Source organism: Phascolarctos cinereus, unplaced genomic scaffold (genome assembly GCF_003287225.1).
Source record: "Phascolarctos cinereus isolate Bilbo 61053 unplaced genomic scaffold, phaCin_HiC Scaffold_7;HRSCAF=346, whole genome shotgun sequence".
Lineage (NCBI taxonomy): Eukaryota > Metazoa > Chordata > Mammalia > Diprotodontia > Phascolarctidae > Phascolarctos > Phascolarctos cinereus.
In genome coordinates, this window is record NW_027556180.1 from 54,769,235 (window position 1) to 54,796,486 (window position 27,252).

General features: G+C 38.5%; 1 pseudogene; it reads right to left on the minus strand.

Moving 5' to 3' along the window:
- Positions 1 to 9,725: 9,725 nt before the first annotated feature.
- The window catches only part of LOC110197239 (uncharacterized), a 47,589-nt pseudogene continuing 30,062 nt past the window's right edge, over positions 9,726 to 27,252 (minus strand).

Below are 27,252 nucleotides of genomic sequence, written 5' to 3' on the forward strand. Positions count from 1 at the left end.
ACTGGGTGTCTGTCGCCCCTGAAGGCGACGCCCTCGGCCGGGCACCAGCGGTCCGCATCCCTAAGGCCCGGTTGTGAGCAGGGCCTGGGCCAGATGCCGAGCTTAAGCCAAGGTCTTCTGAGCCCCCAGTGCCTTAAGTCACTTCTTAAAAGATGCAGTGTGCTAGGGCTGGGGATCAGAACACATCCGATGACACCGTGGGGTGAAATAGGACGTATGAGAATCCCTAGATCTGTGCAAGACCCGAGTTCAAATGATGCCTCCAGCTGTGTGGGCTTAGGCAAGGCACTTCACCGCTGGCTGCCTCAATTTCCTTAATCTGTAAAATGGGCATCATAATAATCCTACCCAACTTCCGGGGCTGCAGTGAGCATTAAATGAGATTATATTTGTAAAGCACTTGGTGCTGTGTGTGGCACTTAGCGGGTGCTTAGTAAATTTATTTCCTTCCTCTGCTTTAATTTTCTCAAACCAGGATAATAAAAGCATCTACTTCCCGGAGTCCTTGTGAGGATCAAATTAGATAATATTTGTAAATGGATTCGCATAATGCCTGACATTAGGTGCTTAATAAATGATTGTTTAATCACTCTAGCCTCGCTTTCCTCATCTGTGAAGTGGGGAGATAGTATCCGGCGTAGGGGTTTGTTGTAAGGATCCAGTGAAATAAAATGTATAAACTGCTTTTTAAACCTTACAGTGCTGTATAAATACCAGCTATTATTCTTTTCTCCTCCCTACGCTCTCTCTCTGACCTTTTGCCATCTCTCTGGCAAGCTTGTTTGCCTACTCCATGGCAGCCCTCAGCCTGTTGCTATTTTCTTAAGTCAGCAGTGGGCAAAGGGGGGAAGGAAGGGGGAAGGAACATTCCTCAGGAGGCTATCTCTGAGCATAAATATCATTTATACTTAATTATTGGGTACCTGTAAATGCTAGATAGCTGAGGCAGTGGGAAAGGTGAAGATCACAGTGGGATTACTTAGAGAATCTGGAGTCAAACCAGACTAGGTCTAAAAAGGTGGCTGGTTATAAATGAGCAGTTTGAAAAAGGAAAGGATGATAGATTGGTTGAAAGACGGAGGCAGAAGGAATGGCATGTAGAACCACAGTTGGGAGGTCGGAGAAATATTCCTGGAAACATTAAATTTGTCTGACTGAAGTGGAAACAGAGAGGAGTCCAGGAGGGCTTCATTATACATTAAAAGTTAAGGGAAAGGAAGAATTTGAGGTGTAGTAGTGCTGGCTGAGTACCATGGGGACAGACTATGATGGGGTAATTTGAGTGTAAAGAGGGATTGGGGGGAAAATGAATTAGACTCATTCAATATCAGGGGATTTGGGGGGAATGGGGAAAAATACAGAATTGGGGAACTTTTGATAGGTCAATGCTAAAAATATAGACTGGGAAATCATGATATTTGAACATGACAATTATTTGTGGTTGTTTGTAAAGAAGTGAGTCAAATATTTACTAAGTACTCAAAGATGAGCACAGCCCTCACTATATTTGGAACTCATTCATGCAATGAATATCTGTGAGTAGTAAGTATATTCATAGCACAGTGGGAGGCACTAAGGGAAATTAAAAAAAAAGTGGCCCACTGACCTCATGGGTAAGAGGGACATTGTGCATAATGGCCTCCTCCCTGTCTTTGCTCCCATGTCTGAGGCTAAGGAGAGGCTGAGTAACTTGTTTGTACAGTGTTGTGATCAAATGGTGGGGGCAAAGATCCTTACCATTGTCTTTCTGTCCTCATGACTGGCATTAGTGAACTTGTGACACTTTGCAATCCATGCAGCCCATTTCCCCCCCTCCCATGGAAGCAACTGGTGTCTGAGAGTGCAGAACCAGCAATGGGCCAGAAGCATATCAAAGCAGGGGGCCAGACCAGAGTGACAGAGAATGGAGGAGCAATGAGGCACAGAGCCATGATGTGAACCAGCAAACCAAGACCTTGCCTTTCACTGGTACTGTGAGTCATATGGACTGTGCAGCTGTGGAGGGTTGACTTCTTTGAAATTACGAGCTACGTGGGTACTATTTTTAAGGCAGAAAGACTGTAACTGTGGGCTTGGGGATATAGTCTACCGTTTATGTAAGAAAGTAATTTTCAACATCTAACGGTCTCTTTAGACAGAGTACTTTCAGCAAAGCTGAAGGCCCTTTTTTGGGAAGCCAAATACATACTGAAGTTTCCTTGGGTTAGAGGTATTTTTTTTTTTTTGGCAATTGGGGTTAAGTGACTTGCCCAGGGTCACATAGCTAGTAAGTGCTAGTGAGTGTCAAGTGTTTGGTCTGAGGCCAGATTTGAACTCAGGTCCTCCTGAATCCAGGGCTGGCACTCTATCCACTGTGCCACCTAGCTTCCCCTTGGTTAGAGGTATTCTTAAAGTGGTTCCTGAGTACTTGTGTCAAAACACTCTGGTTCTGCTGCCTGACCCAGCAATACCACTACTAGGTCTGTATCCCAAAGAGATCACACAAAAAAAGGAAAAGGACCATATGTACAAAAATATTCGTAGCAGCTCTTTTTGTGGTGGCAAAGAATTGGAAATTGAGGGGATGCTCATCAATTGAGGAAATGGATGAACAAGTTGTGACATATGGTGGTGATGGAATACTATTGTGCTATAAGAAATGACAAAGGACAAGGTTTAAAAAAAACATGGCAAGACCTGTATGAACTGATGCAAAGTGAATTGAGAAAAACTGGGAGATCATTGTATACAGTAACATCAATGTTGTAATGATGGTCAACCATGAAAGCCTTGGCTACTCTGATCAATACAATGATCCGAGACAATTCCAAAGGACTCATGATGAAAAAAATGCTCTCCACATCCAGAGAGAGAACTGATGAACTCTTGGGTACAAATTGAAGTATAATTTTCTCACTTTCTTTATATTTTTTGCTTTTTTTTGGCAATGTGACTAATAAGAAAATACGTTTTGCATTATTTCACATATATAATTGATACAGTTTGCCTTCTCAGTGGGTGGGGAAGGGTGTCAGGGAGGGAGAGAATATAGAACTCAAAACTTGAAAAGAATGTTTAAAAAATAAATTAAAAAATTTTAAAAAAGAAAAAAAAACACTTTGGCTGATGTCATCCCCAGGGGAACCCTGGGAACATCAGGCTATGCCTTGTTTTGTTCTCCCTCAGCCCATCTGCAAGCACTCGTAGGCTTACAAGACATTAAATATAGAACAAAATTTGTTGAACCTGGTCAAAAATTCAAGAAACTCCTCCACTATCAGGAATCTCCTCCTCTTTCTGGAGGGTAACAAGCAACCCTTCTCCCTGGTGGTGAATCACACCCTTTCTCCATGCCTATGCAGTTCACGTGACTCAGTGTCAACAAAGGGGTAAGTTTGGTGCTTTGTGAATGTAGCTTTGCTATGCCGTGATCTCTATTATCAGCCAGGGCAAAGCCTTGAGGGCTTGTTTCTCCTAATTGTGGCACTTGTTTCCATTTCAGTGTGTCTGGCATTAGCTTCTCAGAGGGTGTGGTTCCCTTTAGGGGCTATGTGAACAAGGTTCTATCTCTTTTCCCACAATCCAAATGTTCCTTTATAGCTCTTTTTGTATATGTTCTCCCCCTGCCACCGGAAGTCCCCTACAAATGGCAGAAAAGGAGCTTACCCAAATGAGAGCAGAAAAGTTTACTGAATATGCACTACATTATCCTCCCAGTTTAAAAATTTTCAGGCTCTGAAACTTACTCCAGTGTGCCATCTACCCCCAAATGCAACACCAAGCTCTGGAAGGCTCAGGACATCTTATGTCTGCCTAGGCACTGATAGGATAGTGATGCTAGAAATTATTCTTTAATCTTTTTATTGACTTTTTTATTTTTAGTTTTCAACATTCACTTTTATAAGATTTTGAGTTCTAAATTTTTTCCCTCCCCAGGACAGCATGCAATCTGATATAGGCTATATATACACAATCATATTAAACATATGTCCACATCAGTCCTGTTGTGAAAGAAGAATCAGAACAAAAGGAAAAACCATGAGAAAGAAAAAAAAAGAGAGAAAATACTATGCTTTGATCTGCATTCAGATTCCATAGTTCTTTCTCTAGATGGGTAGCATTTTCCATCATGAACCTCAATGCTTTTTTTATTCATCTCTGATAAACACCTTATCACACTTTCCACAGTGGCTTTTGCAAACAGTCACTTTACATCTGGACCCACAAATGACCTTACTTTCTATTTTATTGAGAAGAATATCTATTGGGAATTCTATTTACACCCACTTTCCATATTTTAATATTTCACATGTCCACCCCAGGAGAAAAGGAAGATGAAGTATCCTCCAAGGCTTTGCCCCCCTTGCTTTTTCTCTTTATATTTTCTCCCTTGGTGAGAGGATCCATTGTCATGATTTCAAGTATCACCCCTATGCGGATGATTCCTAAATCTATATAACCATTCCTGATTCTTTTTTCCTGAATGACAGACCATCTACTACTCTTTTCCACCTAGGTGTCCTGACATTACTTCAAACTCAGTAAGTCCAAACTGAATTCATTATCATCTCTCTAAAACTGGCTCCACATTATCTGTGTTGCTTACATGGGACCTTAGGCAAAGCACTTTATTTCCCGGGGTCTCAGTTTCCTTATCCGTAAAAGGAAGGAGTTGGATTACATAACCTCTAAAGCTTAACCCATCCCTAAATCCTAGGATTAGTCCAGCTTTCCTTCTTCTGGTAGTAGCACCACAGCCTTGCAGTCTCACCCAAGCACAAAACCTCAGTCATCTTTGACTCCGCCCTATCCTTTGACTACTTTCCCTACATCCCATCACTTTCTAAAGCCTGTGCAGAAGGGAGCCCAAGAACCATTTCTTAACCAAGTGAGCACCTGTCTTCGAAATTGAGATCTGAGCTCTGCTGGTTGGTTACATTATTTTTTACTTGGTTATATTATTGCAACTGTTCCTGTTCAGGAGGTAGGTAATTGTATTACTGTACTGTGGTGATTTTCCTGTTGTATTTTTTATTAAGCAAAGTAGTTTCATCCCTTCAAAAAATCCTTTTACAAGGCCTTCCAGGGCAGTAAATGTGACCATTTTTGCTCTTTTTCTTTACTCAAGTCTGTTCTCATTCTTGCTTTTCCCTTTTCCTTCATCTCTATAAAACTATTTTTCTTTTATGGGTGAAAAAAGTCTTCTGAAAGTTCTTTTCTTTAGAAGACTGGTGACATTCTTTTAAAAAAAAATAAACATTTAAACAATTTTGTTAAAGGAATCTAAAGTAAATGAATCTCAATAAAATTGTAACTTTAAGGAGGACAAGGACAGTTGATATGGACTGTGAGACCCTGGATGTGCTTCTCTGCTGCCCCCTTAAGGTCTGCCCTTTGATCCTGGACTTAATCTTCAGGTTATTAACCTATTGGCACCAGGACCCTAATTTGGCCTAAATCCTTCTTCCGGGCAGTTTGCTGTTTGGTAAACAAACTCTGCTGTGCATACAAATTAGCCTCCCTCCAGTCTTAAGAAGAGTTGATCCTGAGTTGTTTTGATTATAGCTCTGAATACCTACAGGCCTTTTTATCTCTGCTTCTTTGCATTTGTTGATAAGCTCTTCTTTTCGCCTTCCTCTCCCCCACCCTCCCTCCCAGGCTCATCCCCGCCAATCCCACCCCCAAAAAACTGGTTCCTTCCTCTTGTACCTGGTCAAGCTTGGTGGGGTTTCATGGGTGTCCCCAAAACTGAGTTCTTAGCCTTTGTCCTTTTTGTATTTATAATCAAAGAATCATAAATTTAGATCCTGGAAGGGACGTTAGAGCTCATCTAGTTTGACCCCCTCATTTTATAGATGAGGGGACTGTGAGGCACAGGGAGGTTAAATGACTTACCTAAGGTCATACTGGATCTCCGTTTCCTTATCTGTAAAACAGGAGACCAAGAGTCAGAAGGCTTCATCAAGAATAGATCAGGCCAGACTAACCCCATTTCCCTTTTTGATCAGATTACTATGCCAGTGGATGAGGAGAATGCTGTGGATATAGTTTGCCTACCAAAGCTTCGAATAATGTATCTCATACTATTCTTGGCAGGAAGATGGATATACATGGACTAGACGATCATATAATCAGATGGATTCAAAGCTGGTTGATGGGATGTCAGTGCTGCAGAAGGTTGCCTACAGTGTACCCTGGAATTGTGTTTGAGCCTGTGCTGTTTAACATTGTTATGATTGACTTGGATAACGACCAATAGGGTAGGCTCATCAAATATGCAGGTGACACAAAGTTGAGAAGGATAACTAAGAAACTAGATGTCAGTCACGATCTAGAATGACAAGGGCAGGCTAGAGAACTGGACTGAATCTAATGATGTAAAAATGAATAGGGGTAAATGTAAAATTTTACCATTGGATAGTTTAAAAAAATCTACTTTCCAAGTTCAAGATGGGGAAGATAAGGTTAGATAGAAGTTGTTTTGAAAAAGTTCTAGTAGTTTCATTGGACTGCAATCTCAATATGAGTCAGTAGTGTGATGTGGCAGCCAAAAAGCTAATGCTGTTTTAATTTATTAAACTACTAATTAATTAGTTTAAAACTAATGCTAAATAAAAATTAAACTGAGAGACATAGCTTCCAGAAATAAGGTGATAATCTCACTATACTCCTCTACCCTTATCAGACCTCATTTGCTGTGTTGTGTTCAGTTCTTTTTAAGGATATAGATGACTTGGAGAGTGTCCAGATGAGGGCAACCGAGATGGAGAATAGCCTTGAGTCCTTGTCATATGAGGATAGTTTAACCTGGTGAAAGAAGTCTCAGAGGAGACACAATAGCTGTTTCCAAGTATTTGAAGAGCTGTAAAATAGAAGAGGTTTTAGATTTGGTTTGCTTGGCCCTATAAAGCAGAACCAGGAGCCATGGGTAGAAGTTACAAAGAGGCCGATTTAGATTTGAGATCAAGAAGACTTCCTTTCTGTCTAAAAATAGAATCGGCTGCCTTGAGAGGTCATTTCTCTCTCCTTGGAGGTCTTCAAGCACAGGTGGGACAACTATTTTTTGAGTATCTTCTCAAAAGATGGGTTAGAGTAGATGGCCACTGAAATCCCTTCCAACTCACAAAATCTCTAATTATCAATAAAATTAACTCCCCCTCTTGGCTTCTTTATAACTATATAGTCTTTCTCACAATTATCCTGGCTTGAAACCTTGAAGTCAGATTTTCGCTCTTTTCATCATCCCATATATTGAATTAACCATCAAATCCTTTTGAATGATCATTCCCAATGTCTCTTCATTCTCTCCTCCACCTTTAAGAAACCTTCACTCGATTCTACCATCCCCTTAAGCTATTGTCCTATGTCCCTCATTTTTACAGCCAAATTTGGCGGGGATGGGGTGAGGGGGAAGAGATGTCTCTCCTGATTGCTTCAACTTTCTTAAATCCCATTCCCCTCCCAACCCATCAACATCTTGCTTGCAACCTCATCATTCAACTGAAACTCCTCTCAAGATTACCAGTGATGTCGTAATTGCCAAATCCAATGGTCTTTTCTCAGTCCTCATCTTTCTTGATCTCTCTCTGCTGACCGCCTTGGCAGTTTCTGTGACACTGCTCTTTCCTGGTTCTCTTAGCTATTTGTCTACTCTTTCTCAGTCTTCTTTGCTGGATCATCTTCCATGTCTTACTCCCATGTGTGGGTTTATGGTAGGGCTCTATTCTAGACCTTTTTTCTTCTTTCTTCTCATACTCTTGAGTTCAACTAGCTTCTCTACCCAGATAATGCCTAGATCTATATATCTAATCCTAATCTCTACCCTGAACTTTATCCCCAAATCACCAATTGCTTATTGACTATACAAAAAACATAAATCACTATATAAATCCAGCTATTATCTCACTCATCTTTCCTCCCAGCCATCTTCCTAACTTCTCCATTTCTGTTGAGAATTCTGCTCCCATCTTTCTAGTCACTTAGGTTCATTATCTGGGAATTATCCTTGATTACTCACCCCAATCAGGTGCCAAGTCTCATTGATCCTACCTCTGCATCATCTCTTGCATTTGTCCCCTTCTCAATACTCAACAGTCACCACCCAAGGTCATCCAAGGCCAATCTCTCATCACCTTTCATCTGGATTACTGAGACAGCTTTCTAGTTGGTCTTCCTTGTTTTAGGTCTCTCTCTCTTCTCTAATCCATCCTCGGTGTAGCTGTTAAGTTGATATTCCTAAAGCAAAAGGTCCAACTATATCATGTTTCTTCTCAAGAAGTTCTAGTATTTTTCCCTTCTGCCCACAGGATAAAATCACAAACCCTTTTGTTTGCATTTTAATAACCCTCCACAATTTCATTCAAGCCTATCTTTTCCTTGCTGATGGCACATTACTGGTTTTCATGCACTTTTCAATCTAGCCTGTAGACCAATCTCCTTACTGTTTTTCATATATAACATTCCACCTTCTGGATCCATGCCTTTTGCCCCATGCCTAGAATACATTTGGTCTTCACCTTTGCCTTATAGAATCCCAAATTTTCTTCCAGGCTCAGCTCAAGTTCCATCTCCCACATGAGCCTTCCCTCAGACCCTCAAGTCATTGGTTTCTTCTCTCCAGAAATTACCTTATCTTTACTTTGTATATATTCTATATTTGCTTTTTTGTCTGCATGTTCTTTCTAACAAGCTTATTAAGCACAGGGACTATTTCTTTTTATATCTCCAACACTTAGCACAGCACCTGGATATAGAAGATACTTAATAAATGTTTATTAAATGAGTTGAATGACCATAAGTCACCATCCAAACCACTAGGCTTCTACCACCTTCAAGGACAATGCTATATATGTATATATATAATATATATATTAATATATATATGTATATATATATTTTTATGTATCTCAAGAATTAAACAGGTACTTATTGAATAAATGAATGAATAGCTCTTATAAGTACCAAGCACTGTGTTATGCACATAGTAAGTGTTCAATAAATACTTCATGATAGATTTTTATCTTGCTAGGACTGGAACAATTTTGTTCTTCAACTTGCTGGAGACTTGAAATTTCCCAGATTTTCTTTTCCCATCGTGGCTATATTCTACCCAGCACAAAGCCCCTCAAATTCAAAGTAGTATACTATAAGAACAAAGAGATCTCAACTTATTCAACTTATTCACCATTTTTCAGGAAATCAACTTCATTCCAAGCTCTTCTCCCCTATGCCCTCTGCCAGTACTGGTACTGTAGCTCATTTATTTTCCTACCCTAAGCACAATGCCTTGAACATAACAGTCGCCTAAGAAATGTTTGTTGAATACATGGTTGCATGGATTTCATAAAGAAGTAGGGTGACTGGAAGTTCTCTCCTTTGGAGAGGAAGTGGCATTTAGAGAATAGCTCCTCTTCTCAAACATACCTATACAACAATATGACCTTGGAAATAAGATTCATTTTTACTTAGCTAGGTTAACAGCATGATTATTTCTAACAGTAGAATTTAGAATTTCTAATAGTAGAAACTGCACTTGCTCAAAAGAAGGAGAAATCACAGAATAAGATTTAATCTGTTTTGCTGAGCTTCCCTTGGAAAAGCAACTTTTTATAAAAGTGACAAAAGCAGTGTGATTCAAGAATAAAGCATTCTTGCACATTCATAAAATGACTCTTAGTTGGGAATATTATGTCTCATTGATTTTGTCTTCATATCCATAACAGTTTGTCCACGGGAATAAATGGAGTTCACTTTTTGGCCTGTGAAATCATGAAAAAGAAACATAAACTTAATATAAAGAAGCTACCTTCCCATGACAGGTAATCAACTTATGGAACTAATTACCATAATAATTCAATTCATAAATCTAAATCCAAAAAAGTTAAGATAAGTTCATAGATATAGATCCATAGTTGATTATTGTGAAATTGGGATGTCCTGGAGGTATGCTCCTAACCTTTGGGAGCCATTATGCCCTTCCAATAGAAGATGGGAGAATGCCAACTCCAGAGATGGAAAGCAGGACTGTCTGGGTCTAACAAGTGCTGTTATTCTTATAATTGCATATTGACATCTCACCCCTGTTGTCGTTACCAGCTGTACTTCCTAACTTTCATGTGGCCTTCCTGATGATAATCCACTTACCCAAACAGGTAGACTATTCTTTGCTTACCTTCTTCTTTTTCTTATGGGCAGAGCCAAACTTCTTGCTGTTTTCCCAGATGGATGTGAAGGTATCTGAAGAAATCTGTGGGATGACTATAATTTGTAAGTTTGGCAGTTTACCTGCAGAAAAAAGAAAGGAAAAAAGGATGTGCATTTTCCTTCTGGCACAGCATCTAGTTATTGTCTCTGATAGGAAAGTGAGGTGTACACATTTTCCTCCTGTGTTATTGCTAGTTATGTGTTCTTCCTCCCTTTTGTAAGTTACAGAATCATAGAATTTCAGTGATGGAAATTCAGCCTATAGGTCATCTAGTTTAACCTGTGACTCATAGATTCCCCTCTATAACACAGTTGACAGGTGGTCATCTATCCTTTGCTTAAAGACTTCCAGGAATGTAGGACCCATTACCACTTAAGATGGTTCTGTTGTTATCAAATTTTTCTGGACATCTAGCCTAAATTTAGCTTTATGAGACTTCTATCTTTTGCTATTAGCTTTGTCCCCTGGAGTCAAGCATAACAAAAGTAATTCTTTTTCCACAGGTAGCCCTTCAAATCCTTGAAGACTGAGGTATTCCGACCTTCTTGAATGAGAGTCTCACAGAAGATCTGGTCCAATTTGAATCTGAATAGAAATCAACTTTCTTATATCCCTGGTGTGTAGTCATCAAGTTTCCTTTCAAGGACCTACAATGAGGGGAATCCAGACTAAGTGACTAGGTGATAAAGTGGATAAAGTCTTAGACTGGAGTCTGGAAGACCTGAGTTCAAATTCTGCCTCAGGCACTATTTATATGACCCTGGTCAAGTCACTTAACCTTCCTCAACCTCCAATTAAAAAGGGGATGATAATAGCGCCTAATAGTTCTTGTGTGGATCTAATGAGATTGCATCCATAAAGAATACACATTGCAAATATCAAAGGGCTATATAATTTCTAGCTCTTATAATAATTCATTTGTAAATGCCCAACCCATCCTACCTTGGACAGCTCCAATGGTGACAAAGTTTTCCTTTACATTAGAACCCTGATTCTCTACGACCTTCACCCATTGTTACTAGTTCTGCCCTCTGTGATCAATCAGAAGATTTCCATATAATTTCCTCTTCCATATAATAGCCCTTCTTTTCATAGAACTCTCCAGTTTTAGGGAACATAGCAATTTTCATCAAGATGAATAATAACACATTTTAAGTTAAAAGAGAAAACTTAATTGTTATTGAGTATATCCAACTCTTTCATGATCCCACTTGGGATTTTCTTGGCAAAGATACTGTAGTGATTTGCCATGTCCTTTTCCAGATCACTTTTTAGATAAGGAAACTGAGGCAAATAGAGTTAAGTGACTTGTCCAGGGTCACACAATTAGTATGCATCTGAGGCCAGATTTGAACTCAGGAAGATGAGTCTTCCGGACTCCAGCACTCTATCCACTGTGCCACCTAGCTGACCTAAAACTTAATACTGTCCTCTTATCAATTCAAATAATCCACCAATCAACAAGCATGTATCAAGAGCTTCCTTTCTGGAACATAATTTCAAACTAGACATTCTGGAGACATCTTGAACTTAACAAGTCCAAAACAAATTCACCATCTTTTTTCTGACCCTGCCCCTTATCCAAACTTCCCTCTTTTTGTTGAAGTCATCACAATTCTTTTGTCTGCCAGGTTTGTGACCTTGACTTCTCACTCTCCTTCACTCTACAATCCAATCAGTTGCAAAATCTTGCCATTTCTACTTTTACATGTCTCAATCTTCCCTTTCTTCCACTCACATGCCTATTACCTTACGTCAAGCTCTCATCACCTGTTGCCTGATTTATTATGACAGCCTTCTGATTAGACTTTCTGTCTCAACTCTCTCATCACCCCAAACCATCCTCCCCACTGGTATCAAAATGATTTTCCTTAAGCTCATACTTCCTTAAGCTCAGGGGGAATGAGCATCATACTCAATAAATTCAATACTCAGTAAACTCTGGCAGCTTCTTATTGCCTCTAGGATAGGATAGAAATTTCTCTGTTTAGCTTTTAAAGTCCTTCATAACCTTGCCCCAACCTCTTTCCAGACTAACTAAACCTTGTTTCCCTCCCCACACTCTGCAATCTGATTAAACTAACCTCCTCTCTGTTCTTTATGCATGACACCTTATTTCCCATCTCTTTCTATCCTAGAAAGCACCTCTTCCTCCCAACTCTATCTTGAAGAATCACCACCTTCTATATAAAGTCTGTCTTGGTCCCCTCAACTAATAGTGCCCTACTTCTCAAACTCCTTGTATTTGGTGTGCTATCTTGTATTTCACTACTTGGTATTTATTCTGAAAACCCATACATGTGTGTGTTTTTACCCCATATAACATAAGCTACTGGCTGATATAAATTGTTTCATTCACTGCACTTGTATCCCAGGAGCCCCTGGTCCAGTGCCTAGAACATAGTGGATACTTAATACCTGTTGACTGATAATGGTTTGATTATGTGCCAGTCAGGTACTGTTCTAGCTACTGAGGATACAAAGAAAAATTGAAAACAGTCCCTGCCCTCAAGGGGCTTACATTCTAATGGAAAAGACAACATATCTGTATATGGGTATATACAAGATACATTAAAAAATAGATTCAAGGGGGCAGCTAGGTGGCACAGTGGATAGAGCACCGGCCCTGAAGTCAGGAGGACCTGAGTTCAAATCTGGCCTCAGACCAAACGCTTGACACTTACTGGCTGTGTGACTCTGGACAAGTGGCTTAACTCCAATTGCCTAAAAAATAAAAAAAAAATAGATTCAAGATAACTTTAGAGTAGAAGGCATTAGCAGCTGGGGTATTAACCAGGAAAGGGCTCCTCTAAGAATTCTTAAAGGCAAAGGTGAGAAACAAGAGTATCCCAGGCACAGGAAGAGGGGTGGGACAGTTTATATAAAGGCACAGAGAAGGGAAATGGAGCATTAGGAACAGCAAATAGACCCAGTATGGTCTATGACTGCAATGGACAGGAGTAAAATATAAGGATACTGGAAAGATAGAGAGGACCAAGTTGTGAAAAGCTTTAACTGACAGAGGAATTTATATTTTATCCTCATGGTAATAAGGACCCACCGGAATTGACTAAGTGGGGTGGAGGTGACATGGTCATACCTACACTTTAGGAAGGACACTTTGGCAGCTACTTGGAGAGCCATAGAGACCAATTAGGAAGTTAATGCAATAATTCAGCCAAGAACTGAGGTGGGCTGGAACTAAGATAGTGGTTGAGTAAGTGGGAAGAAGGAGACATAGAGGGGAAATATGAAGATAGAAACAATAAGATTTGGCAAGCGATTGGTTATGTGGGGTGACTGAGAGTGAAGAATTACTTTTAGGTTCTGAACCTGGGTGGCTGGAAGGGTATTAGTAATGGGGAAGATTTGAAGAGGAGTTGGTTTATATATGTTTGTGTAATTTAAAGCTAGAAGGATTCTTCGAGATTGGGGTTTAGGAAGACCTGTCCTCTGTACAAGCTGTTTATGCTTCCTCTTCCCGTCTGGTTTTCCCCCCTTCCCCATCTTTTCCTTTCTTTGGATCTTCTCATATCTGGAAGCTTGCTTACTGAAGACATCCCACATACAGCTTTGCTAATTGATGTCCCCTCCTCTTTCCCAGTCAGAGATGGGAAAGCAATCAGATGCACTAGAGTAAGATCCCACTCTTCCATTTAAAACCTCTCCATTTCCATGTATTTGTGCTGTGTGGAATAGCAGGAGAGTTGGAGAAACTGGCAAGAGGGCATCTCTTGCCTGAATCTCTGATACCCGTTATCTTCCCGACATGCCCGGACCCTGTATCTCCTATCCTCTCCAGAGATCTGGTTCTATCTTTGTCTTTTGATGACAATGATGATACTTTATCCTTGCTCCCCTTTCCTTTTCCTCCCCTCCTCAAGCTGCCTTACCCCTTCAAGTTAAGTACTTTCTCTTAAATGAGATCTAAAGGCACTCAAATAAAAAATCCTATTGTATGCAGCATTATTGCTGGTTTTCTTCTTTTGTGGAAATCTGTGAGTACCCTTCAAAAAATGCAACAGGACTGGAGGCCAGGATGATCTAATTCAATCCCTTTAATTTTACTGGCGTGAAAACACTAAGCCCTGGAGAAGAGAAGCTCTTCTTGCTCAAGGTGTTGCGAGTCTGGGATCTTAGCTCTTGTCTTCTGAATCTCCAATTCGTTTCGCTACACCACACTGCCTATTATTAACCCCAAAAAGAATGTCTTAAAAACTGAGTTTGCTTAAGTGCTCTGTATAACTTAAGACACTAAGTAAATGTATGAGCTATTCCAACTCTCCTTAATGTCCTTCAATAAAGTAAAACCACTCATGATTCTGAAAAAACAGCTTTCGGGCATATTCTTTCATTAAAGGCAGGCTATTAAAGAGTACTTAGTAGGCAATTAAGGAATTTCATTCTATTAATTTAGACTTTATAATACGTTTTATATTTAGCTTGTTAATTGGTAAATGAAACTGTTTATTTCCAAATGGAAAAGCAGCAGCACAGACCCTCTTCTCTTAGCAAAACTTTTATTTTCAAAGATATCCCTAATTATTTTGCATTGAAAATGGTACCATTAGAAGGAAAAGGCAGCCTATTTTACCCATAAAAATCCATTTAATTAACATCATTTGAGAAGCCAATTCTTTGTGTTTATTTGTACAGCTTCATTTGACTCCTCAGTGCGCCTGAAATCATTTCAGGCTAAGGTAAGATGGAAGATAAAATAGATAAGATAGATGAAAGATAAAAACTCATTCAACGTGATTCCATATTTAGTCACTTGGATGATAAATAAGACATTTCCCATTGTTTTTTAAAATATGCTTTGCTCTTTTTGGTAGCAAAAAAAAATCCAACAACTAGAAAAAGAAAGGGTATCTGTCATCTGGGGAATAGCTTTACAAAATGTGTTAAGTGAATGGAATGGAATATTCTTTCACCATATTAAACAATGAACCTGAAAAATCCAGAGGAAGGACTAATAATGATATTATTATTAACTATGAGAATATCTTATCCTCACAACAGCTGTGGTAGATTGGTTCTATTATTATCCTCATTTACATAGGAGGAAATTGAGGCGACAGAGGCTAAGTGACTGATCCAGGGTCATAAGCTAGTAAAGATTTGAACACTCATCTTCCTGCCTCCAAGTCCTGCTCTCTATTCATTGTGCCACTGGTATAGAGCAAAGTAAAAGAGCAGGAGAGCAATATGCACAGTAATATAATAAGGTAATGGGGCAGCTGGTGGCATAGTAGATTGAGTGCTGGGCCTGGAGTCAGGAAGACCTGAGTTCAAAACCAACCTCAGAGACTTACCAGCTGTGTGACCCTGGGCAAGTCATTTAACCTTGTTTGTCTCAGTTTCCTCATCTGTAAAATGATCTGGAGAAGGATATGGCAAACCACTACAGGATCTTTGCCAAGAAAACCCCAATGAGGTCACGAAAAGTCCGATGTGACTGAAATGACCAAACAACTTAATGATGTAAAGAAAAACAATCCTAAAAGACAATTAAGCTAGACTAATCTTGGTCCCAGAAAACAGATAATGAAACATTTTTTTTCAACAAAGAACTATGAGTGAAGAATGTTGACTACACTAAGTGTTTGTTTGTTTTAACCCCAGTCTGCTTTGTTTAACTGTTTTTCTCTGTTACAAGGGAAGATTATGTAGGCACCCTGGACTTAAGAGTGTAAAAAGACACATTTATACAAATTTTTAAAAAAGTTTTAAGTACTTTGAATTTGCATTTCCAGCTTATAGCTGAATAATCAGTAATTATCCTTTCATTGTGTAGATTAAAACACTGAGACAATAGCATAATACTTTGCAACTCCAAAGGCTCACATTACAGTTAATTTCTGTTAACACATGTGAAACTTCACACAATTAGTTGACATTATAAAGATGTTCCTAATGAAAAAAATCCCTCAGGGCTGAGAAAGAGTGTAAGATTTACTTTCCCATTTACTTACTTTCCTTTTCTACTTTTCTACTTTCCTACTTACTTACTTAACTTAAATTGAAATGGATGTCATAGCTGGCTGCACTATAAATTCATGGCACATAACCTCTGGGGAACCCTCCACAGTGCATAATTCACCTATTCTGCCCTTCTCTCCCTTTCTTCTGCTCTAGACAACCCATTCCAGACTCTGCTCTCCTCTTGCCTGCCACCACAGCCCACCAACCATACCTACTCCAGATGACCTAGCTTCCCATTTTGATAAGGAGTTGAGACCATTTTTTAACTGGCCACTACCTTAATTACCCACCACTAGTTCTCAAAATTAGTCAGCATTTTGACTGTCTTTTCCCCCCTTCTTTTTCTGTCATTCCGTCTTCCTTGCTAAGGCTAATCCCTCTGCCTGAGCATTTCCACATCCATTCCACCCCAAACCCAATGCCAAGTGAAAATAAACTATAAGGAGCAGGATGGCACAATGGAAAGCCTTCTGGAAAAGAGCCAGAGAACCTGGATTCATTTTTGTTGTACGTGTCAAACACGTACATGTTTTTTACTTGTCGAATAGAAATTTGCCAATTTTAAACACTTATTTTTAAAGCTCATAGGGTCGTAGACTTAGAAGTCGTCCTATCCAACTTCCTCATTTTACAGATGAAGAAACAGCATCAGAGAGGTTAAGAGCCCAAGATTATAAAACTAGTAAATATCAGAGGCCAGATTTGAACCTAGTTCTTCCTAACTCCTAGGTTAGCCAGATATGAATTGAGTGGCCCAGTGGCATTTCTAGGAGAAGAATTCAAGTCTCATGACTTCCAATTTCCAATAAACCATGATTTTGTTCCAAAGGGCTTTTTTCCCCCTTTAATTTGGTATAAAAAATAATGTATACACACTATAGTATGTATACATATTATTACGTACATACATACATATGTATATGTACTATTATTTTTGTTTTGTTTTTATAGGAAAAAAACAAGACAAGTGGATCATGTGTATTAATCTTTTACTTTGTCATCCACACATAGAATATTTGTGAGCCTATGCTGCTATTTCATGGACCACTTCTCTCCTCCCCAGAAATTGTCCTAAATGTAGACAATGTGCTTCAAAGAACTAAGCCTAGACAAAGGTTTTTCATCCGTGGGCCACAAAATAAAAAATTCAAATGAATGCAGGCTGAATTTTTTTTTAAGCAATTATACTTATAAAACTGACCACTGGAATAACACCCAGCAGGAGCTGAGATTGTGCAGTGATAGCAGCAGACAGCCAGTCAGACAGACTTACTAACTCATGTTTACAAATTAAGTAAACAGTTTGGGGAGTGAGGTAAATATCTTGAGTAGGTAACCCTCGAACATTTGCGCTACTTTTGACTCCCAGGTCTCATATTGGATGCCTGGACTTTAGACATTGTGCCTTACAGTTAAGCTGGATAGTCAGTACAGATTGCTAGTGGATCAGGAGATAAGATATAGGGCCAGGTGAAGAAACCGACTATTTAATCCATCTTTTCCAAAGGAAGGAAACAATCGTGTATCAAGTGCCTACTATGTGCAAGGCTGTGTTATCTCTCAGAGTTTAACAGTAGCCATTTAGTTTCCATATTTAGGTTCCTTGCTCCCACCCTGCACTGGCAAGTGTGATATCCTCTGTCTTCTATGCTACTTTCCTGACTTAGCTGAGTCAAGAAGAATCCTGTCCTCACAAAAATAGCAGTTGTCTTACTCTGTATGCTATATCCATGTATATTATCAGTTTTCAAAGAAGTGGAATTCATTACTAAAATACACTTAACACAAGCTAGGCTGAACACAATTTTACCATTCTTTGATGATTCAGAGGGTACTGGAACACCTTACGGTATTTTGGGGCCATAAGAAATGAACCTTGGTTCTCATTTAATGTATTATGAGAACACTAGTTGGTTTATTTTTTAGCTTTCTGGGTGTTTTGTGTCTAAATATACATGAATTTACTATGTCTTTTCAAGATACTTGTGAGGAGATTGAGCATGGAATAGGTAGATGCCTTTGAAAAATGAAAGAGACATAAAACTAACAAATTGTACAACTTTGCAAATCAACAAGCAAATCAAGCAAAAGGGGGCCAGTTCATGGTGGTCCTTTTGAACTATCTTGTGTCTAAGTCCATTGCTTTGTAAGCAAAAAAGATTATAAAGCAGTGAATAATGCAAAATTTTTAAAATAGAGGAATTTAGTAGGATAAGGAAATAGAAATACTTTACCTTTGTTTCTGTCCTTTAATGCTTCCAGTATATGAGTAGCAGCAATTTCTCCCAGAACATTATTGCCAAGATCTATTTCCTTTAAGTGGTCAGAATATTTTATAAAGCTGTATTAAAAATGAAAAAGAACCATTATAGATCAAAACACGGTTATTCAAAGAATACTGTCTAATTCCTCTTAAGTGTTGCCTTTTCATATTCACTACACCACCACAGTGGCCTCCTCCTCTTCCTCCATTTGACAAATTGCTCTTTGAGCTGTTTCCTCTTTTTTCTTTAAAAAAAAAAAAGATTTGTTATCCCAGAACTTAACAAACACTGAATAAAATTGAAATTTCCATATACATAGTAGAATCAAAAAAGAGTATTGTACATGACACTGCAATCTCTATTATTTACAACTTGCTTTCCTTTTTAATTATGTAATAAATTCCACCTATAACTTTCAAAGCTGTCCTGTTTGTCTGTGCTTCTCTCTTGTTCTTCCTTATGTTTTCTTCTGAGGGCAAACAGGTTTTACATACAACTTTGGGAACTAAACATCATGGAATGTGGTCAGATTTACAATCTAATAGATTCGTAGGCTGGTGTCTTTCAAATCTGGCTTACAAATTAGAAGCCCCTCCAATTGCACTGCAAATTACCTGTAGTTATTAGTGGTTACTTTATATAACCTTCTGTGTTTCTTCTCAGGTAGAACATAAGCCTCTCAAGAGATTATTTTACTTTTGTCTTCTTATCCTCAGTGCCTAGAAGAGTACCTGGCACACAGAAAGTACTTGGGAAATGCTTGTGGATTGGTTGATAAGTGGATTGGATACAATTCTTATTTTCCTTAAGCTTCTTCTCTTGGATCTACTTTAAATTAATTTCTCCTTCCTTCCCTCCTTCTTTCCTTCCAGCTTGAGAGGAAGGCAATACCCTTAGCAAGTTAACAGCAAGTTAAAATGGGGCTTGGAGTGTGATCGTGTTCACTTATAGGTCACCCAGTCTCAGCTTGTCACTTGACTCGTTGCTTTTATATTCTTGAACTTTATAGTAATTTTGGAGTGTGTCATGATGTTTTATTTATTATTAATAAACTTGTCACCTCAATCAGTCAATCAAAAACATTTATTAAGCACCTACTGTGCCAGGCATTGAATTAAGCACTGGGGACACAAAAAGAAACAAAAGATAATCCCTACCTCCAAGGAGCTTAAAATCCAATACAGAAGACAAAAAACCAAACAAGTATACACAAACAAACTATATACAGGACAAAGAGGAAATAATTAATAGAGGGAAGACACTGGAATTAACAGGGTTTGAGAAGGTCTTCCTATAGAGGATAGGATCTTAGTTGAGTCACAAGGAAGCCATCAATTAACTAATTACCTTGAGCCTGCACTCCAATTAATTAAATATTAATTATTTAATGAAATGGAAAAACATTCTCCAATAGTAATTACTTTTACTTATCCATAATTAAGAGCAGCTAAGTGGCACAGTAGGTAGATCACCTGGCTTAGAATCAGGAAGACTCATCTTCCTAAGTTCAGATATGGCCTCTGACACTTACTAGCTGTGTGACTCTGGGCAAATCACTTAATCCTGTTTGCCTCAGTTTTCTTATCTGCAAAATGAGAAGGACAAGGCAAGCCACGACAGGATCTTTGCCAAGAAAACCCCAAATAGGGTCACAAAAAGTCAAACATGAGTGAATAAACAAAACATGTATAATTGAACATTAAAATTACATAATATTTTATATATGTGTATACGTATTTAATTTGCTAATAAATGGAATTAATAATAAACATAAAGTCATACACAACTTTGAACTATTTTGGCTATTATAGCTAGTCACAGCCTGACCCTTCTCAAACCCTCATATTATCAGTAGTCGACTCCTCTTCAGTTGTCTGGAAACTCAAATCATCCAACTCATTCTAGATAATGATTAAAGTCTTTTAAGCATCCTCCCAATATGTTCCTTAGGACTAGTCCTTTATCATTGTTTTCTCTTCAGTAATCACAGCCTTTTAGCTTCTTCAAGCTCTTTATAGAATGCTCTTCTAGGTTCATAGAACTTCTCTTCCTAGGTTTTCTTCTTAAAATAACCCTAAATATAGTTCTCACAAGAAAGAAATCTAGCCTCACTTTCTCTCTGCCTTAACTTCTTCATGGATCACAGATAAAATACACACATTCTTCATCACTCCCTGTAGAAAAATACTTCATATCAAACCATATTCTCAATTGTCACTTTCATACTCTCCCTCTCTATTCTTCACAAATTCATCGGTAGATCCTCATGGATCAGAGATAAAGCATATACTGTTTATTTCCTGATTCGATAGGGAGAGGCACTTCAAATTAAGCCCTTTTCTCAACCAAATTTATAGTAAAATATTTCTCAATGGACTCTTCCAAATTTCTAATACAAAACTATTTTTACTCCCAACAGTCTACCTCATCTTTTGAAGTTATAGTAATGATATCTGAACTCTTATCTGGTTCTCAAAATGGTAGTAATAGTCTCTGTAAATCTCTGTGAGATAGACAGTTGAAATGAGGGTTATTATACTGCTTTTCTTCCTTCCTTCCCTAGTTCAATGAAAACATTGAACAAGCTAGTCCATAATCTTCTGCCCTTTCCTATCCCATCCCATCCCATCTCATCCTATTATATCCTATCACATCTTAAAAGGTAGACAGTGAAAGTGGATGGTTAGAGCTTTCCACAAGTGGAACTAATTAGCATTAAGCTTATAGACTATGAAATGGTAGGTGAACAGGTTGAGACTTGAAAGTAGGGAGAGGGAGGAGAAAGTTGAAGAAAGGGGAAATTGGATTGGTAAGAGAGAGTTTATTATAAAGGTATAAGGTAAGGGAAAGGAAAAACCTCTCATCCTTCCACCTTGATGGCTTCACTTTTAAATGGCAAGATTCCACCCTGTGCTTTTCACACAATAGGCCTTTAATAAATGTTTGCTAATTTAAATTGAATTTTCTGGAGATACCTTTAACAATACCAATATTCCAACAATACCAAATATCACTAAAGAGTTCTCCAGTCTTTGGAAATGAAAACCCCTCACCTTTTTCTGTGACTGATCGACCAGGAGTACATAATAAAGAGAATAAAAACAATGCAGCAATGAAGACAAACAGTCCTGGGATAAAAACAGCATCTCAAATTGTTAGAGCTTCTGTAAATTAAACCACAATCCCAAGAACCATCTCTGCTATTCAGTGTGACACAGCCAACCCCATGGAATGTGTCCTTCCAAAGTGGTGGGAGAATGACAGCAATGAATGCCTTCTTCCCAGAACTTGGGAAGATCCAAAATTTTCCTTCACTGGGCCTGCTGTCCATATAGCTGCATTTCTTGCCCCCTTGCATTTCCACCATAAAGTCCCATTTTCAAGCATTTATGATTTCTCTCTAAAAGTGAGCAGCAGGAAGAATTAGGAGTACAACAGCTTTGCCCATATACAATGGTTTAAGAAAACAAACTGCTCCCCGTTCCCACCATTGAAAGTCTTTTCCACACAAGAGCATGAAAAAGAGGAAGCAACAAAAATTTGTGTCCGTATTCTTGAAAAGGCCTCCAGACAATGTTGGCAACAGGTTGATTATACTATGAAATATTTTAACTACATTATTAAATTCAAAAAAAGAAAAAAAGAAGTTGCAAAAAGACTCTTGTTAGCACATCTTTCAATCCACATTTGAGGAGCAGAATAGCTGACAACATAGAGGTTAGCAAACGCAAGATATGTGCTCCTGGTCAAAGTTTTTTCTTTCTTTTTTTTTAGACAAAAATTTAATTTAATTAAAAAATTTTTATATTTGGTTGTGAATTCACTCCCTTCCATCCATTGAGAAGGCAAGAAATACGATACCTGTTATACTCATGAAGTCATGCAAAACATACTTCCACATTAGCCATGAATCTGCTGGTCAAAGTTATGTAGAACTTGTTTTAAAAGACTTCAGCAAACAGCTGTGAGAGAAAAACCTCAGAGAATCAAGCACAGAGCAGAGACTATGTGAAATCCCTATATGGGGTCTTGTGCTTAGCCCAGTGCCTAGCAGAGTCAGTGCTTAATAAATACTAGTTGACTGACTGCCAGTTAACTATGTTAAGTAAAAAATACCGCATTTGTTTAGCATAATAAGATGCGTAGTCTTTGGGGGATGCTGGAGAGATGTGAGTCAGGGAATATCACAGTGGCCCAAGAAACAAAGTTGAGGGTGAACCAAAGTAGGAAGAGAAAGACACATGGTGGGCATGAGCAGGTTACAACACACATGAATCAAAAAATCACTCAAGAAGCCATGTAAAGGATAGCGTCAGAGACATGTATGACTAGGAAAGAAGAGGGGCCCGTCACACAGCAAGAATGAGGGATGGATAATGGCTATGATAGCCTGTATACTACACAGGCATCTGCATAAGGCTAAGAGAACCAGACACAGGGCCCCTAGAACCTTGGGTAGATTCCTTATGGGGGCTATCAGAGAGTGTATGAACAAAGTTTGTATATGATGAGAGGACACGGAAGGGCTGTGATCAGCATCCCTGGAGTGAGTATCCTTGGTAATAGACCACAGACTCATCAAAAGAGCATCAAGGAAGAAGACGACTAATCAGCAGCTGAAAGGCTATTGGGCCTCAAAAGTTGTACATAAATCAAATAGGAAAGCATTTTACTGGGATTTTTTCCCCCTTCAAAACTGGTTCAAAGGAACCAATGTAAAATATTTGCAAGATACTATTTTGTGTGACTTATTCATATTATCTATATATTACTTCAAAAATACTGCTTGGGCTTCCTTGCACAGTCAGCTAAAAACTAATTGAAGTTAATGCAAAGATTGTATAGATAAATCCAGAGAAAATCTCATTTTAGGCATTTTTTTTCTATCTCATATTTTAATGAATTTTTCATAGAGCTTCTAATACTTGACTGATCTGAATTTCAGAAACGTTCCTTCCCCTTGATGACAAGAAGTAGACAAATGACCGAAAAGCAGAAAACAAGACAGAGGTATTGGAGATGTAGCAGATCTACAAAAACAAAACAAAACAAAACAAAACAAAAAGCAATACCACAAACAACAACCCGAATAAACAAATGTTGATTATCTGATAGTTCTTGAGACTCTTCTTCCCTGAACATGACACATGCACCCCCTCCCACCTGTTAATCCATAGAATAGAAATGATTATAGAATAAGATCTTAAAGCTGGAAAGGACCTTGGAAGGATACCATGTAGTTCATAAGAATAATAGCTAGCATTTATATCGTGTCTGCTAAGGGCCAGGCACTGCTCTTAGTGCAGCACAAATATTTGATCTTCACAACAACCCTGGGAGAGAGGTGCTATTATTATCCCCATTTTAAAGAGAAAGAAACTGAGGCAAACAGAGGTTAGGTGACTCGCCCAGGGTCACAAAGCTAGTAAGTGTTTTAGGCCAGTTTTGAACTCGGGTCTTCCTGATTCCAGGCCTTGCGCTCTATCCATGGCACCAGTTAGCTGCCTAGCATTTATGATATGACAACAGGTCTTTGGATAGATTTTAGGACTTAGATGGGAAACAATTGCATCTTTACTTTCACCAATCTCTAAACTTAAAGTCAGCATTTCTTTCAATTATTTAAAAACATGCTTCTGAGAAGGCATCCATAAGCTTTACCAGATTGTTGAAGGGGTTCATGACCCAAAAAAGGTTAAGAACCCCTGTTCTAGTCATGCCAGTTTGCAACCTCAGAGTCTCTCCTGATCCTCCCTACACACTCATCCCATGTCCCCAGTCAGTTGCCAAGTCTTGTCGATTCTAGCACCTACGTTGCTCACACCTGTCCCCTCCTCTCCACTTAACATTCTATAACTACCACCTTAGTCCAGGTCAGGGAGTGGTCAACAGCCACAACCCAGCAGGCTTTGAAAAATTCTCTGGGTGTTTCCGCATGGCTGTGTGAGCTTGAGTTTCCTCCAACTTCGTAATTCTCTGAGACACCCCAGACTCCACCTTAGAGAAGGAGATGATTATGGAAGAGTTCACCCAGAACTATTGAAGATGATGGCCACAATGAATCATGAGCATGAACTTGAACCAGATATAAGAAGGAAATTTCTTAATGTCTCCTACTTGAAACTTACTATGTTAAAAGTTGAGTGAATTCCAATACACCTCTTTCTCCTTCTTTCCCTCTTCCATCTATGCCATTATCGGACAAATGCAACTTGATTAACCAAGGACCAGCTCCAGAAGATCCTTTTTTGTTTTTCTTGATTCCTGTAAGGAAAATGAGGTTCTTTTTAAGGTGGTAATTTCCATGTTTACCCACTAGCTTAATTGACTATATTTTTTTGACCTAGTTTTGTCACTTACTAGCTGTGTGTGACCTTTGGCCCCATCTTCAACCTCTCTAAGCAAGCAATGTGGAGCATTGTATTTGGGATCATTACTAACTGACATTTCTCTGAGACTCACTTTCGTTACCTGTAAAATGGGGATATAATACTTATACTGCCTATTTATCTCATAGGTCCCTTGCAGGGAAAACACTTTGTAAACTTTAAGATGATATATACATGTAGATAAATATTGTGGTGCAGACTCATGGCACTTCTAAATGCAATTTGCATAATGATACTAATATGCTTTAATTTCTAATATAGCAAATATCAATAAATATAATGTACATAAACAAAAGCACGTGAAGGGGGGGTCCTTAATAATTTTAGGAGTGTAGAGAGGTCTCGAGATGAAAAATTTGAGAAATGCAGATCTAGCTAATGACTAAAATAGGCAAAAATTAAGGAGCCATCGTCCTAATTGCAAGAGATTGTTCAGTCTCTATGAAATTGGGCCAAGAATTGCTAAGCACTAAAGGAAATCCCTTTTGGTTAGGATTCAGCAGCAGGCCAAGTTCACCTTGGCTGAAGAGAAAAATCAATCCCCATTTATTTTCTTTTGCCAAGAGTTAAGTGCTCACTTTTCACACAACTTTCTTAAGTGACATTTGCTGTAAAAATTCCCTTGTTCCTCCACCCGTCCTCGAAGCAATACAGAGGCTGTCTGCAGGGGATATGGTGTCTGAACTCAGGAAAAAGGGCTTTCCTTTGAATAAAAAAGAGATTTTCCCATGAAAGAAATGAAAACTTTTCCTTTCATCTCAGGAAATGAGACTTTTCTTCTCTTTTATCCCCCAACCCCCCAAATCTGGGGAGTATTTTTTTTAACTTTCTTTAACTGTTTTCTTTGGATCTGAGTCTATTCTGCTTAAGCTCCACTCAGCAAAGAATAGAATTTATTTTTAATTCAATTCAACAAAAATTTACTATATGCAAGTCACATTGGGCTGGAGTCACAAAGACAAAAATTAAAGAGCCATTGCCCTCAAGGTACTAAGGAGTCACTAAAATTTATATTTTATTTTCTTTTAAAGTAGAGCTGGCAGAGACCTAACTTGTCTGTGCCTTGGTTTCCCTATAATAAGTTGAAGTTGACTAATTTTGATGCAACCACAGTGCATATAAATGATAAAAAAAATTATAGACTCTAACAGGAAGCTATAAAATGGTATTAGCTAGAGCTGCTTTCTCAAGCTTTTTGGTCTTGGGACCTTTCTATACTCTTAAAAATTGAAGAATACCCCCCCCCCAAGTGTTTTTATGTGGGTTGTATTTATTGACATTTGTTGTATTAGAAGTTAAAACATATTTGTATTATTATGACAATAGTTTTGATGTTGTGAACCCCTAAAAGGGGGTCCTTGGACTGCGCTTTCACAACTGCTGAGCTAGAACTAACCTATAATAGTATTAGCACAGAGAGAAAGGGAACAATAAGCAATTGTTCATATCTTCTCTTATCCTTTTTTTCAGGTCCTGGAGCTTGGCCACAATGTTTCTGCTTGAGTTGAATTTGGGGTTTCTTTCAATCCATGATGCGTGAGTTCTATTAAGTTATACTTTGCTCTTTATTTCCAACACTTCTAGGCAATTTTCTTGCATTACTTCATGAAGTAGTATATAGGGGTTTTTTGTTTTATTTGTATTTTCTTGGGAAACCACTAATTCTCAAATTATCTCACTGGATTCTATATTCAAGATAAGTTGCTTTGGTATTAGAGACCTTAGGTGTTCTTCCACTTTTGCTGTCTTTTTGGTTTTGTCTTGCTTCTTTCTTGGTGTTTTTGAAGTCCAAATCTGCTCATCTCTTTCTCAGAGAGCCTCTCTTTTACAGAGAGATTCTCCATGATCTGTTCTAAACTATTCTCTTGTTGACCTTTTTGAATTCTCCTTTAAGAGCTCCAGTTTCTGACCTAAGTCCTATCATTATTTCCTCTTCAAATAATTTTACAGATCTTCTAGACCACTCCCAAGAGTCATGCAATTGATCCATGATAATTTCTGAGCATTTTGTTATTATATCAGTATTATACCTCTATTTTAAAGAAGATCACTTTCTTTTGCTCTAAAATATTTATTCATTTTATTGAGGCCTCTTTTTGGTTGCTTACTCATTTTTCTTTTAGTTATTCCACTGTTTTTTCTCTCATGTTTTTCTGGTGATTCATCCATCCATCCAATGAGTATTTATTCAATGCCTACTATGTGCCAGAAACTGTGGTAGAAATTAGATTGTGAGTCTGCAAAGACAAGGCCTGCCTTACCTTTCTTTGCATCCCCATTACTTAGTGCAATGTCTGATGCATTAGCATCTAATAAGCGTTTATTGACTGCCTGACTGAGATGAAACAGTTCTTATCCTCAAGGACCTTACATTCTACTGGGGGAATAACAACACAGATAAATAAATGGAAAATACATACAAAGTAAATGC